This window comes from Trachemys scripta, chromosome 10 (genome assembly GCF_013100865.1).
Source record: "Trachemys scripta elegans isolate TJP31775 chromosome 10, CAS_Tse_1.0, whole genome shotgun sequence".
Lineage (NCBI taxonomy): Eukaryota > Metazoa > Chordata > Testudines > Emydidae > Trachemys > Trachemys scripta.
Genome location: NC_048307.1, coordinates 47,693,047 through 47,707,352, shown reverse-complemented (window position 1 = coordinate 47,707,352; position 14,306 = coordinate 47,693,047). Strand labels below are relative to the sequence as shown.

The following is a 14,306-nucleotide window of genomic DNA, read 5'->3' as shown; positions in this document are numbered from 1 at the left end:
ACGCAGTAGGGAGGAGGGCGGACTGACTCAGGAATGTGGTCTAGTTTAACTGGGACTGTCTGTATTAGGGATGGGATCGCAGGGGATGATTTTACTTGAGGGTTACCTGAGCTTGTAACCTGAGCCAGGAGGGGGGTGCTGCCATGTGACACCTTTGCCCAGGAAACTGGACAAAGGGAGGGGAGGAGCTGGGGGAAGAGGGAGAGAGACAGGTAGAGGGGGTTTTTGCTTTCAGTTTTGGGTTGGAAGGAGAAACGCAGGGAACCCCAAAGCTGGGGTCTAAGCTCCCTAAACCCCACCCTCAGAAGGACTTGACTGAGGGTCCTGGTTGTACCTACAAGCTCTGCTTGGGACTGTGTTCCTGTCATCTAATAAACCTTCTGTTTTACTGGCTGGCTGAGAGTCATGGTGAATCGCAGGAAGAGGGGTGCAGGGCCCTGACTTCCCCACACTCCGTGACACAAGTTCATATCAACTGTTAGTTCAGAACAAGCTCACCCTGAATCCGAGTCACCCTTTACACAGTTTGGTCTTTGATCTGCAGAGACCATGAATACTTAAGTAGCCAGACAATGGTCCCCTCCTCGGGATGAAGCTTCAAAAGGCTGGGTCTCTACACAGCTGGAAGTGGTCATTTGCATTTACCAATCTGCAGGTATTTTCTAGAACCCCACTTATATTTGTTTGTCTGGAACATTGCTTAAAATATTCCTCTGAAGCTCATAACACTTCCCAAGGTTTACACTGGCCAGGTCTCCCCCAGAAGACGTTACATACAAACCCACAATAACACATAAACTTCACATTTTAAATACAATAGACTGTAAACATACTTAAACTTAATTAAAAAAGGTTTAACTTAATCCAATCAGGTTTGTCCTGGATATTGCAGGAAATTGCTATATCTGTCACTCTGACCTTGATGGAGCATCTGAGCTGGTAAAATGTCAAGAGAAGCAGCAAATGAGATGAGATGTCTTACCTCCAGAGGCCAGGCACAACCACAGGCCACTGAGAGGTGTGCATCAGGGCCACAAACTGCTCACTCTATGAGTCACACACAACCACAACAGAGAGGCAGCATCCGGAATAACTAGTGCTCCCCACCCTTCCCAAAGTAGGGCTCTTCACTCTCTTTTTAGTTTTTAAGTACATTAAAGAGTCTCGCCTTCTTTTTAAAATAACTTTTTGTATTTAACTCTTCTGGAGCCAGGTACAATGCAAGCAGGAGATACGCAGGCTCCTCTCAGCCCTGGTCTACACTACGATTGTAGGTCGAATTTAGCAACGTTACCTCGATTTAAGCCTGGACCCGTCCACACGATGAAGCCCTTTTTTTCGACTTAAAGGGCTCTTTAAATCGATTTCTTTACTCCACCTCCGACGAGGGGATTAGCGCTGAAATTGGCCTTGCCGGGTCAATTCTGGGGTTGTGTGGACGCAATTCAACGGTATTGGCCTCCAGGAGCTATCCCACAGTGCTCCATTGTGACCGCTCTGGACAGCGCTCTCAACTCAGATGCACTGGCCAGGTAGATAGGAAAAGGCCCACAAACTTTTAAATCTCATTTCCTGTTTGGCCACCATGGCAAGGTGCAGGTGAGTGCAGATCTCATCAGCAGAGGTGACCATGATGTAGTCCCAGGATTGCAAAAGAGCTCCAGCATGGACCGAACGGGAGTACGGGATCTGCTCGCAATATGGGGAGATGAATCCGAGCTAGCTGAACTCCGTAGCAGTAAACGAAATGCCAAAACATTAGAAAAAGTCTCAAAGGGCATGAAGGACAGAGGCCATAACAGGGACGCACAGCAGTGCCGCATGAAAATTAAGGAGCTAAGGCAAACCTACCACAAAACCAGAGAGGCAAGCGGAAGGTCCAGAGCAGAGCCGCAGACATGCTGCTTCTACACTAAGCTGCATGACATGCTAGGGGGTGCAGCCACCACTACCCCAACCCCGTGCTTTGACTCCATCAATTGAGAATCACGCAACATGGAAGCGGGTTTTGGGGACGAGGAAGATGATGATGAAGAGCTTGAAGATAACTCACAGCAGGGAAGCGGAGAAACCAGTTTCCCCAACAGCCAGGATACGTTTTTCACCCTGGACCTGGAGCCAGTAACCCCCGAACCCACCCAAGGCGTGCTCCCGGACCTGAGGGCAGACAAGGGACCTCTGGTGAGTGTACCTTTGTAAATATTATACAAGGTTAAAAAGCAAGCATGTTTAATGATTCATTTGCCCTGGCATTCGCGGCCAGTACAGCTACTGGAAAAGTCTGTTAACATGTCTGGGGATGGAGCGGAAATCCTCCAGGGACATCTCCATAAAGCTCTTCTGGATGTACTCCCAAAGCCTTTGCAAAAGGTTTCTGGGCAGTGCAGCCTTATTCCGTCAGCCATGGTAGGCCACTTTACCGCGCCAGGCCAGGCCAGTAGCACATAGTCTGGAATCATTGCATAACAAAGCATGGCAGCGTATGGTCCCGGTGTTTGCTGGCATTCAGACAACATCCATTCTTTATCTCTGTGTTATCCTCAGGAGAGTGATATCATTCATGGTCACCTGGTTGAAATAGGGTGCTTTTATTAAGGGGACATTCAGAGGTGCCCGTTCCTGCTCGGCTGTTTGGCTGTGTAACTGAACAGAAACGTTCCCGGCTGTTAGCCACGCGGTGGGGGGAGGGGTAAAGTGATCATCCCAGAGAATTGCGTGTGTGTGTGTGGGAGGGGGTATTTGGGTTTGTGCTGCACGCTAACCCGCAAACCGCAGTCTCTCTTTTTAAATTGAAAACCAATTTTAAATGGTCAACCCAATGGCCGCTTGGTATGGGAAATGAGGGCGCTGGTGTTTTAAACCATTCCCACATGTTAAGAAGGTTAAAGAAGCCAAAAGACTGTGGCTTACCATGGCTGCCTGCAAGCCAAATTCTGTTCCCTGGCACTGCGTGAGTGATCTCTCACACCAAACCGGCAGGCCCTCAATATAAATAAGAGGCAAAATGCGACCTCGTAACGAAAGCACATGTGCTGTGTAATGTGAACAGCAAGGTTTAACGGGAAAGAGTGATCCTATTGTTATCTAAAATGTATCTTTTTAACTACCAATTCTCCCTTTTCCCCCACCAGCTGCAAATGCTTCTCCTTCACAGAGGCTAGCAAAGATTAGAAGGCGAAAAAACGCACTCGGGATGAGATGTTCTCGGAACTCCAGATGTCCTCCCATGCTGACAGAGCACAGCAGAATGCATGGAGGCAGACAATGTCAGAGAGCAGAAAAGCACAATATGGAAGCGAAGAGAGGTGGCGGGCTGAATGGCGGGCTGAAGAGAGTAAGTGGCGTCAGCTTGTGACAGAAGGCAAGAGTCGATGCTCCGGCTGCTGGAGCATCAAACTGATATGCTCCAGCATATGGTTGAGCTGCAGGAAAGGCAGCAGGAGCACAGACTACCACTACAGCCCCTGTGTAACAACAGCCCTCCTCCCCAAGTTCCATAGCCTCCTCACCCAGACGCCCAAGAACGCGGAAGGGGGGCCTCCGGCCACCAAGTCACTCCACCCCAGAGGATTGCCCAAGCAACAGAAGGCTGGCCTTCAATAAGTTTTAAAGTGCAGTGTGTCCTAGTCCTTCCCTCCTCCCCCACCCCACCTGGCGCTTCCCTCCTCCCTCACCCCTCCCGGGCTACCTTGGCAGTTATCCCCCTATTTGTGTGATGAATTAATAAAGAATGCATGAATGTGAAGTAACAATGACTTTATTGCCTCTACAAGCGGTGATCGAAGGGGTGGGGGAGGGTGTTTAGCTTACAGAGTGAACCGGGGGGGGGGGGGGGGGCTTCATCAAGGAGAAACAAACAGAACTTTCACACCCTAGCCTGGCCAGTCATGAAACTGTTTTTCAAAGCTTCTCTGATGCGCACCGTCCCCTGCTGTGCTCTGCTAACCGCCCTGGTGTCTGGCTGCGTGTACTCAGCGGACAGGCGATTTGCCTCAACCTCTCACCCCGCCATAAATGTCTCCCCCTTACTCTCACAGATATTGTGGCGTGCACAGCAAGCAATAACAACAATGGGAATATTAGTTTCACTGAGGTCTATCCGAGTCAGTAAACTGCGCCAGCGCGCTTTTAAACGTCTAAACGCACATTCTACCACCATTCTGCACTTGCTCAGCCTATAGTTGAGCAGGTCCTGACTACTGTCCAGGCTGCCTGTGTACGGCTTCATGAGCCATGGCATTAAGGGGTAGGCTGGGTCCCCAAGGATAACGATAGGCATTTCAACATCCCCAATGGTTATTTTCTGGTCTCGGAAGAAAGTCCCTTCCTGCAGCTTTTGAAAGAGACCAGAGTTCCTGAAGACGTGAGCATCATGTACCTTTCCCGGCAATCCCACGTTGACGTTGGTCAAATGTCCCTTCTTATCCACCAGTGCTTGCAGCAGCATTGAAAAGTACTCCTTTCGGTTTATGTACTCGCTGGCTTGGTGCTCCGGTGACAAGATAGGTATAGGGGTTCCATCTATCACCCCACCACAGTTAGGGAATCCCATTGCAGCAAAGCCATCCACTATGACCTGCACGTTTCCCAGAGTCACTACCCTTGATATCAGCAGCTCTTTGATTGCGTTGGCTACTTGGATCACAGCAGCCCCCACAGTAGATTTGCCCACTCCAAACTGATGCCCGACTGACCGGTAGCTATCTGGCGTTGCAAGCTTTCACAGGGCTATCACCACTCGCTTCTCAACTGTGAGGGCTGCTCTCATCTTGGTATTCTGGCACTTCAGGGCAGGGGAAAGCAACTCACAAAGTTCCATGAAAGGGCCCTTACGCATGTGAAAGTTTTGCAGCCACTGGGAATCATCCCAGACCTGCAACACTATGCGGTCCCACCAGTCTGTGTTTGTTTCCCGGGCCCAGAATTGGCATTCCACAGCATGAACCTGCCCCATTAACACCATGATGTGCACATTGCAGGGGCCTGTAGTTTGTGAGAAGTCTATGGTCCATGTCTATTTCCTCATCACTCTCGTCACTGCGCTGTCGTCGCCTCCTCGCCTGGCTTTGCTTTGGCAGGTTCTGGTTCTGCATATACTCCAGGATAATGCCCCTATTGGTTATAGTGCTCATAATTGACATGGTGATCTGAGTGGGCTCCATGATCCCAGTGCTATGGCATCTGGGCTGAAAAAATACGCGAAACGATTGTCTGCTGTTGCCTTCACAGAGGGAGGGAGTGGGCGCCTGACGACACGTATCCAGAATCACCCGCGACACTGTTTTTAGGCATTGGGATCTCAACCCAGAATTCCAATGGGCGGCGGAGACTGCAGGAACTGTGGGATAGCTACCCACAGCGCAACGCTCCAGAAGTCAACGCTAGCCTCGGTACTGTGGACGCAGTCCGCCAACTTAATGCACACTTAGAGCATTTTGTGTGGGGACACACACAATCGACTTTATAAAAACTATTTCTAAACAACTAACTTCTATAAATTTGACCTAATTTCGTAGTGTAGACATACCCTCACACAGCTCTGTCAATGCACCTCAATCCTTGCCCAGCTCTGCCAATGTATCTTAATCCTGATCTGCAGCATTCCCTGGTATTTCAGTACTGCAAGCCCATACGGCACAGCCAATGCACCTCAATTCTGACCAGCAGCCTCCCTGCTATTCCAGACCTGGTCCCCAACAGAGCTCTGCCAATGCACCACAATGATCTCTGAAATGACTGGAAAGCTTTCTGTTCATTCCCACTAACATGCCTTTCTATGAAGGAAAGCAACATATGCTCGTGGGTGCAAAAACAGAGGACTGCTCACATGGTGATGAGCAGGTCTTCTTGTACTCATTCAGGGTATGTCTACACTATGAAATTAGGTCGAATTTATAGAAGTTGATTTTTTAGGAAGTGATTTTATACAGTCGATTGTGTGTGTCCCCACTAAGCGCATTAAGTCGACAGAGTACGTCCACAGTATCGAGGCTAGCGTCGACTTTCGGAGCATTGCACTGTGCGTAGCTATCCCACAGTTCCCGCAGTCTCTGCCACCCATTGGAATTCTGAGTTGAGCTCTCACTGCCTGATGGGGCAAAAACATTGTCGCGGGTGGTTTTGGATACATGTCGTCAGTCACCCCTCCCTCCGTGAGAGCAACGGCAGACAATTGTTTTGCACCTTTTTTCCATGCAGACGACATACCACGGCAAGCACGCAGCCCGCTCAGCTCAGCAGCCGCTGTTATGTCCTGGGGCTGATGGCAGCAGACGGTGCAGTAGGGCTGCAAACCATCATCATGCTTCCGCTGCCACTCTGCTCTCCTGCTCTGGCAGCAGACGGTGCAGTAGGGCTACAAACCATCGTCACGCTTCCGCTGCCACTCTGCTCTCCTGCAGACGCCGTACCACAGCAAGCATGCAGCCCACTCAGATCACAGCGGCAATTATGAGCACTGTAAACACCTCACACATTATCATGCAGTATGTGCAGAACCAGAACCTGCAAAAGTGGGTGAGGAGACGATGGCAGCGCGGTGACGAGAGTGATGAGGACATGGACACAGACTTCTCTCAAAGCACGGGCCCTGGCAATTTGGACATCATGGTGGTAATGGGGCAAGTTCATGCTATGGAACGCCGATTCTGGGCCTGGGAAACAAGCACAGACTGGTGAGACCGCATAGTGTTGCAGGTCTGGGATGATTCCCAGTGGCTGCGAAACTTTCGCATGCATAAGGGCACTTTCATGGAACTTTGTGACTTGCTTTCCCCTGCCCTGAAGCGCAAGAATACCAAGATGAGAGCAGCCCTCGCAGTTCACAAGTGAGTGGCAATAGCCCTCTGGAAGCTTACAACGCCAGACAGCTACCGGTCAGTCGGGAATCAATTTCATAGAATCATAAAAGTGTAGGACTGGAAAGGTCATCGAGTCCAGTCCCCTGCCTTCACAGCAGGACCAAGTACCATCCCTGACAGATTTTTGCCCCAGATCCCTAAATGGCCCCCTTAAGGATTGAACTCATAACCCTGGTTTTAGCAGGCCAATGCTCAAACCACTGAGCTATCCCTCGCTGAAGGGAAAGCGCTGTTGTGTGTTCACACTGTCAGCTGCCTGCACAATAGCATGTTCACACTTGTGGCACTTGCAGCGGTAATCAGAATGGTGCAGTCTGGGCAGCTATCCCACAGATCATCTCTTCCTCTTCTGCCGCTAAGAGTTATGGGACTGCAGAGGGGGTACTGGGGCATCCTGGGTCCTCTCCCAATGCCCCGGGATGCATTGCTTTGCATCCCAGCAATCCCTGGGCTTCTGTCTGCATTTGGCACCATCTTTCAACGGTTTGTGTACTGCATGCTCTGCCTCTTCGGTCTGCAGGATCCTGCACTGTTGACCAATATGCTGCTCGCTCTCACTAACACATCCCGAGTGGTAGTGGAGTTATTCCTTAAACTACAAAGGCAAGATGACATTGATCTCGCCACGCGTAGTAGCTACAACACGAGATTGCTTGTTTCCTGAGCCCAAAAGTGGCGTTCCACTGTGGTCAGCACATCCATGAATGCCACAAGCACTGAGTGGTGGGATCACATTGTGATGCACGTCTGGGATGACAAACAGTGGCTGCAGAACTTTTGGATGAGGAAAGCCACATTCATGGGACTGTGTGATGAGCTCGCCCCAGCCCTGCGGTGCAAGGACACGAGAATGAGAGCTGCCCTGTCATTGGAGAAGCGTGTGGCAATTCCTATCCCCACATTTTCCACAAGCTGTGTTCATTATGGAAGATATCTCGCTGCTGAGGGTGAGCAGGGAATCAAGGGAGGGTCTTCTCCAAGACTGTGGCTTCCACCCTGCCCTTATGCGGCTCGCCAGTGTGCAGCAATGGTCCCGCCCCAGTGACAGCAGAGCGGCGCGGAAAAGTTACACTTAATGAGGCAAGAAACAAAGCAGCTCTGTCAAAGAACCTGTGGCAGAGGATTGCCCTGTATCTCCATGAGAATTTCCTGGAGATCTCTGAGGGAGATTCCTGTGAAGTGCGGGAGTCAATCAACACCCTATTCCACCACTCAGACAAGGCATGTGGTGGTACACGCATCATACAGACACAAGCCTGCTTTCAGCAACCCTCCTGCCCACAACTCGCTCTAGCGATTCCCAAAATCAAAGCCACTTACCAGGGGCCTCCTCTCCTGTTTGCACTCCACCAAGCTCCAATAGCTGTGACTGGCTAGCCTCCTCCAGGGTAGAGAAGAGCTCCTGGCTGCATGCATCTCTGACCTCCGAGTCATCCTCTGCCTCTGGGTCCCGCCGCCCCACTCCACATCCTCATCCAAGATTTCCTCCTCCTGGCTCGGTCCACTCTCGACTGGCACACAAGCCACCGAAGTATCCACAGTGGCCTTCACAGTGGAGGTGGAGTTGCCACCGAGTATCATGTCCAGCTCTTTGTAGAACCAGCAGCTCATGGGCACAGCACCGGAGTGGTGATTTGCCTCCCGCGCCTTGTGGTAGGCATTCTGCAGTCCTTCACTTTGACCCTGCACTGCAATGTGTCACAGTCATTGCCCCTTTCTATAGTGCATCGTGAAATCTGTCCATAAGTATCATAATTCCTACGGCTGGAGCGCAGCTGGGACTGGACAGCCTCCTCTCCCCAAATGTTGATGGGTTCCAGCAGCTCAGCATTGCTCCAAGCGGAAGATCGCCTGGTGCCTGGAGCAGGCATAGTCACCTGGAAAGATGCGCTGAGACCACTGTGCACATCACAAAGCAAACAGGAAGGGAACTTCCAAAATTCCCAAGGAATTTAAGGGGTGGGATCACAGTTGGTCACCTGAGGGCAGGGGAGCAGAGCTCAAACTGATGGCCAGAGAGGCGAGAACAGGCATTGTGGGACACCCCCCGGAGGCCAATCGCAGCACTGTAATCGGCCAGGGTGTCTACACTGGCACCGTGGTGTTGTAGCCTCGCCACAGAAAGCTGTATGCCTCTCGTTGGGGTGTTTTTTTTTAAAAGCGCTGCAACTGCGCAGTTTCTGCGCACTAAGTGGCTTGGCAGTGCGTACACCTCGGGAATTACACCGCAGAAAGCCGCTTTACTGCGCAGAAACTTGCCAGTGTAGACAAGGCCTTGGTTTAACATCTCCTCTAAAGTACTGTACCTTTGATAAAACACCCCTCTCTCACACTACTGCACTAACTCACTACGGTTAGTTCTACACCGCAGCTGGGTGCAAGCCTCCCAGCAAAGGTAGACAGACTCACACTAGCGAGACTTGAGCTAGCATGCTAAGAATAGCTGCGTGGATGTTGCGGCTCTGACAGAGACTCAGGCTAGACGCTCCAGCTCAAACCCAGCCCAAGCCTCTGCAGGAGCTGCCACATCCACAAGGTATTATTAGCATGCTACCTTGAGCCCCACTAGCATGAGTTTGTCTAACAGGGCTGGAAAGCTCACTCCCAGCTGCAGTGTAGACACCTCAGAAGAGTCCAGGTCCTGAAATGGGACTTCCGTCCACATTATCTGACTTGACCCTTCCCTGAATCTTTCATTATATGACTGGACCCTTCTCTAGCAGCTTCTGTCTGAAGATGTCTCAAAGCACCTTGCAAACATTAATGAACTAAGGACCTGTCTATACTGGAAAGTTTTGCACCGTTGTCACAACAAACACCTAATGTAGACACAGGGCACTGGTGTCAAAAGTGACACGCACAAGTCCAGATTATGGTAGTGCAAGCCACATTTTAGATTGGTGTAAGACACCTACATCACTAGGGTTTGCACCAGTGCAACTACATTGGTATGGCTACATAGTACAAACAACCTCAGTGTAGAAAATTGCATGTGGGATATAGGAAAGCATTTTACAGAAGGAGAAACTGGGGTACTGTAGTGAGGTGGAGTGGCCTCCCATAGACCCGGAGGGGGAGGAGCCCCTCACTGAGCCCTAGTGGGCGGAACCAGAGCATGCTCACCCCTCCCGCCAGAAGTCAGTGGGCGGGACAGGAAGTATAAAAGGTGGGTCTGGGCACTCAGTTGGGCTGCAGCCACCAGAGGAGCCAGATGCCTCTTGCTTGCTCCCAAACTGGGAGACTGCTGCAGGCCCATGGGGAGTTGAGGACTGACCAGACCACACCACAGAGGAGTTGCCAGGACTACCGCAGGCCTTCTACCCTGACGATCTGGACAATCCTCTACAGACCCAAGTACACCCCGAGGAGGAGTTAGGAAGTGGCCCTAGGACAGCCGGTTCGTTGTTGCCATAGACCCAGTCAGCGTCTTGCGGTCAGGATCCCAGCTGACCCAGTGTCAGCCCCCTCTGCCACTGTTAGGGCCCTGGGCCGGGATGCAGTGGGGTGGGTAGGCCTGCGTCCCCCCTGCCATCCCAGCCCCTGGGGTGGCAGTCTCCCCCTCTCTAGGCTAAGAGGCCAGTGCTTGTCAGGAATCCGCCAGAGCTAGGATGCCTGAACCCCTTACTGCTTGACCCTGAACAGAAGCCCAAGCTATAGACTCTCATTGCCCTGCCCTGACTGAGCCAAACCTGAGCCATTCTTTTTGGGTGACAGATCTGAGGAACTGTCCCAAATTGAGGTGTCATTAGAGGAAGTTTTAGAACAAATTGATAAACTAAACAGTAATAAGTCTCCAGGACCTGATGGTATTCACCCAAGAGTTCTGAAGGAACTCAAATGTGAAATTGCAGGACTACTAACTGTCATCTGTAACCTATCATTTAAATCAGCTTCTGTACCAAATGACTGGCGGATAGCTAATGTGATGCCAATTTTTAAAAAGGGCTCCAGAGGTGACCCTGGCAACTACAGGTCAGTAAGGCTCACTTCAGTACCGGGCAAATTGGTTGAAACTATCATAAAGAACAAAAGTGTCAGACACATAGATGAACATAATTTGTTGGGAAATAGTCAAATGTTTTTTGTAAAGGAAATCATGCCTCACCAATCTATTAGAATTCTCTGAGGGGGTCAAAAAGTATGCGGACAATGGAGATCCAGTGGATATGTGTATTTACATTTTCAGAAAGCCTTTGACAAGGTGCCTTACTAAAGGCTTTTAAGCAAAATAAGCAGTCATGGGATAAGAGGGAAGGTTCTCTCATGGACTGGTAACTGGTTAAAAGATAGGAAACAAAGGGTAGGAATAAATGGTCAGTTTTCAGAATGGAGAGAGATAAATAGGGGTGTCCCCCAGGGATCCATACTGGGCCCAGTCCCATTTAACATATTCATAAATGATCTGGAAAAAGGGGCAAACAGTGAGGTGGCAAAATTTGCAAACGGTACAAAACTACTCAAGATAGTTAAGTCCCAGGAAGACAGTGAAGAGCTACAAAAGGATCTCACAAAACTGGGTGACTGGACAACAAAATGGCAGATGAAATTTAATGTTGATAAATGCAAAGTAATGCAAATTGGAAAACATAATCCTAATTATACATATACAATGATGGGGTCTAAATTAGCTGTTACCACTCAAAAAAGAGACCTTGGAGTCATTGTGGATAGTTCTCTGAAATCATCCACTCAATGTGAAGCGGCAGTCAAAAAAGCGAACAGAATGTTGGGAATCATCAAGAAAGGGATAGATAATAAAACAGAAAATATCATATTCACTCTATATAAATCCATGCTACATCCACACCTTGAATACTGCATGCAGATGTGGTCGCCCCATCTCAAAAAAGATATACTGGAATTGGAAAAGGTTCAGAAAAGGGCAACAAAAATTATTAGGGGTATAGAACGGCTTCCGTATGAAGAGAGATTAATGAGACTGGGACTTTTCAGCTTGGAAAAGAGGCGACTAAGGGGGGATATGATGGGCTCTATAAAATCACGAGCGATATAGAGAAAGTAAATAAGGAAGTGTTATTTACTCCTTCTCATAATACAAGAACAAGGGGCCACCAAATGAAATTAATAGGTAGCAGGTTTAAAACAAAACACAAGGAAGTATTTTTTCACGCAACGTACTGTCAACCTCTGGAACTCCTTGCCAGAGGGTGTTATGAAGGCCAATACCATAACAAGGTTCAAAAGGGAGCTAGATAGATTCATGGAAGATAGGTCCATCAATGGATATTAGCCAGGATGGGCAGAAATGGTGCCCCAAGCCTCTGTTTGCCAGAAGCTGGGATTGGGTGACAGGGGATGGATCACTGGATGATAACTTGTCTATTCATTCCCTTTGGGGCACCTGCCATTGGCCATTGTCAGAGGACAGGATACTGGGCTTGATGGACCTTTGGTCTGACCCAGTATGGCCGTTCTTATGACTAAGGGCCTGGCCTCCCTACCTGTGTTTTGTTGCTGGGCCCTTACCACAGGCCTGAGCTATAGACTCGAGTGGTAGGCTGTTGTCACCTCGCTAATGCACCATGGTAAGTGACGAACAGACACGTGGTGAGGCAGAGTGCCCTCCCACGGACCCGGATGGGGGAGGATCCCCCGCCGCTAAACCACCACAGGCACAGAGAGGTGAAGTGACTCACCCAAGGTCACAAGAATGTGTCAGTGGCAGAGCCAGGAATAGAACCCAGGTCTCTGTCTCGCAGCCCTAATCATAAGATGATAAAGAATAGGACAGAGCAACTCATTCATGCAGCACAAACTGCTGCCTCCAGCTGCCAGAAATATAATTTGGAACTATTTTTCACCACACACGCCATCTGTTCTGATTGGCTGGATTTCATGTTATGATCCAGGATTAAGAAGAAAGGCTGTTCAGTGCCAAAGTCTCCAATCAGGAATCCTAACTAGTATTAAATTACAAGAGGAAAATGAACGGGAGGGACCCATCCAAAACAGCAAAACACTAAAGTTGTGAATGAGATAGAACTCCGCAATGAAACTGGGCACAGATGAACTTTTTCTCCTGGTGCCCAGGCATCGGATCTGAGGCTGGGAATCTAGAACTTCTATTACAGTCCATATGATGTATAATAAGCCTGGGAAATTCAGTGGTGCTGGAGGTTATTGAATCATATGCTGAAGGTAGATTTTAAACAGGGCTGGATAATTTTATGACTATTAATAATGTCTGTAGATTTGCAAGCTAAGATAATGATAGGGGTAATCAAGCTGCTGCCCTCTAAGTTGGGCAAGGCATAATGATTGCCTAACATCTGCACCCACAGCTCTTTAGTGGCTTCCTACTCACTTCCGGCTGCTATTCAGGGAGATGGGGATAGCTCTTAAATCCTGAGTGGTCAGAGACCACCTCTTACCCTACACTCCCTCCCTCGTCCATCTGGGTGTCATGTGGTTCTCTGGCATAGTGAGGGCAACCTTTGTTTTAATACTTGGTTTCTAGTGTAGTTGAGACCATGTAATTTGGGAACTGTGCTACAGTCCTAGGTCATCACAAACAAAAAATGTGACAACATACAGATGTTCCCTAACCATGCCAGAAAATTGCACTGGCACAATTCGACCTATAGTGTAGAGGGAATGTGTCTGAGAGACCCAGATATAGGAAGTGACCAGTCCTTACCTAGACCCAGCAGTCTTAGAAGCACATGGGATCCAGTGGTTGGGTCTTCTCACAACATACCGGTGTCTGTCCAGAGAGGGGAACTGGGCCAGGTTGTGGCACTACCCATTAACAATCTTTCCTTTCTTCCACACTGAGGCTACATCTACACTACAGGGGGGAGTCGATTTAAGATACGCAAATTCAGCTACGTGAATAGCGTAGCTGAATTCGACGTATCGCAGCCGACTTACCCCGCTGTGAGGACGGCGGCAAAATCGACCTCTGCGGCTTCCTGTTGACGGCGCTTACTCCCACCTCCGCTGGTGGAGTAAGAGCGTCGATTCGGGGATCGATTGTCGCGTCCCGACAGGACGCGATAAATCGATCCCCGAGAGGTCGATTTCTACCCGCCGATTCAGGCGGGTAGTGTAGACCTAGCCTTAGTATTTCCTGTTTATTTAGACTGTAAGCTCTAGGACAGTGCCTGTCTATTATGTGTTTGTACAGTGCCTACCACAATGAGGCTATGATATTGGTTGGGACCACTAAACACCACTGTAATAATAATAAATACCATCTTCACCACCATCCAGTGAGGGCAACATCATATTATTTGCATGTTTTTAATACTTCGTACTTGGATTCAAAGGCTCTGTAAAAGTGAATGAAATCAGTCCATCAGCCTCATGCTGAAAAACTGATCACTTGCAGCAGACCAGGAAGGAATTCTTTGACTACCCCAAATCCAGCATCTGCACAAATGACCAAGTGCATTATGGAGGGAGAGGGTTTTGCCTTGCTCTGAA

At 49.4% G+C, this 14,306-nt stretch overlaps 1 protein-coding gene across 7 annotated transcripts in view; it reads right to left on the bottom strand.

Annotated features, from left to right (window-relative positions):
• PPCDC (phosphopantothenoylcysteine decarboxylase) overlaps positions 1–14,306 on the bottom strand; it is a 48,766-nt gene that overhangs the window by 13,599 nt on the left and 20,861 nt on the right. The window lies entirely within an intron of this gene.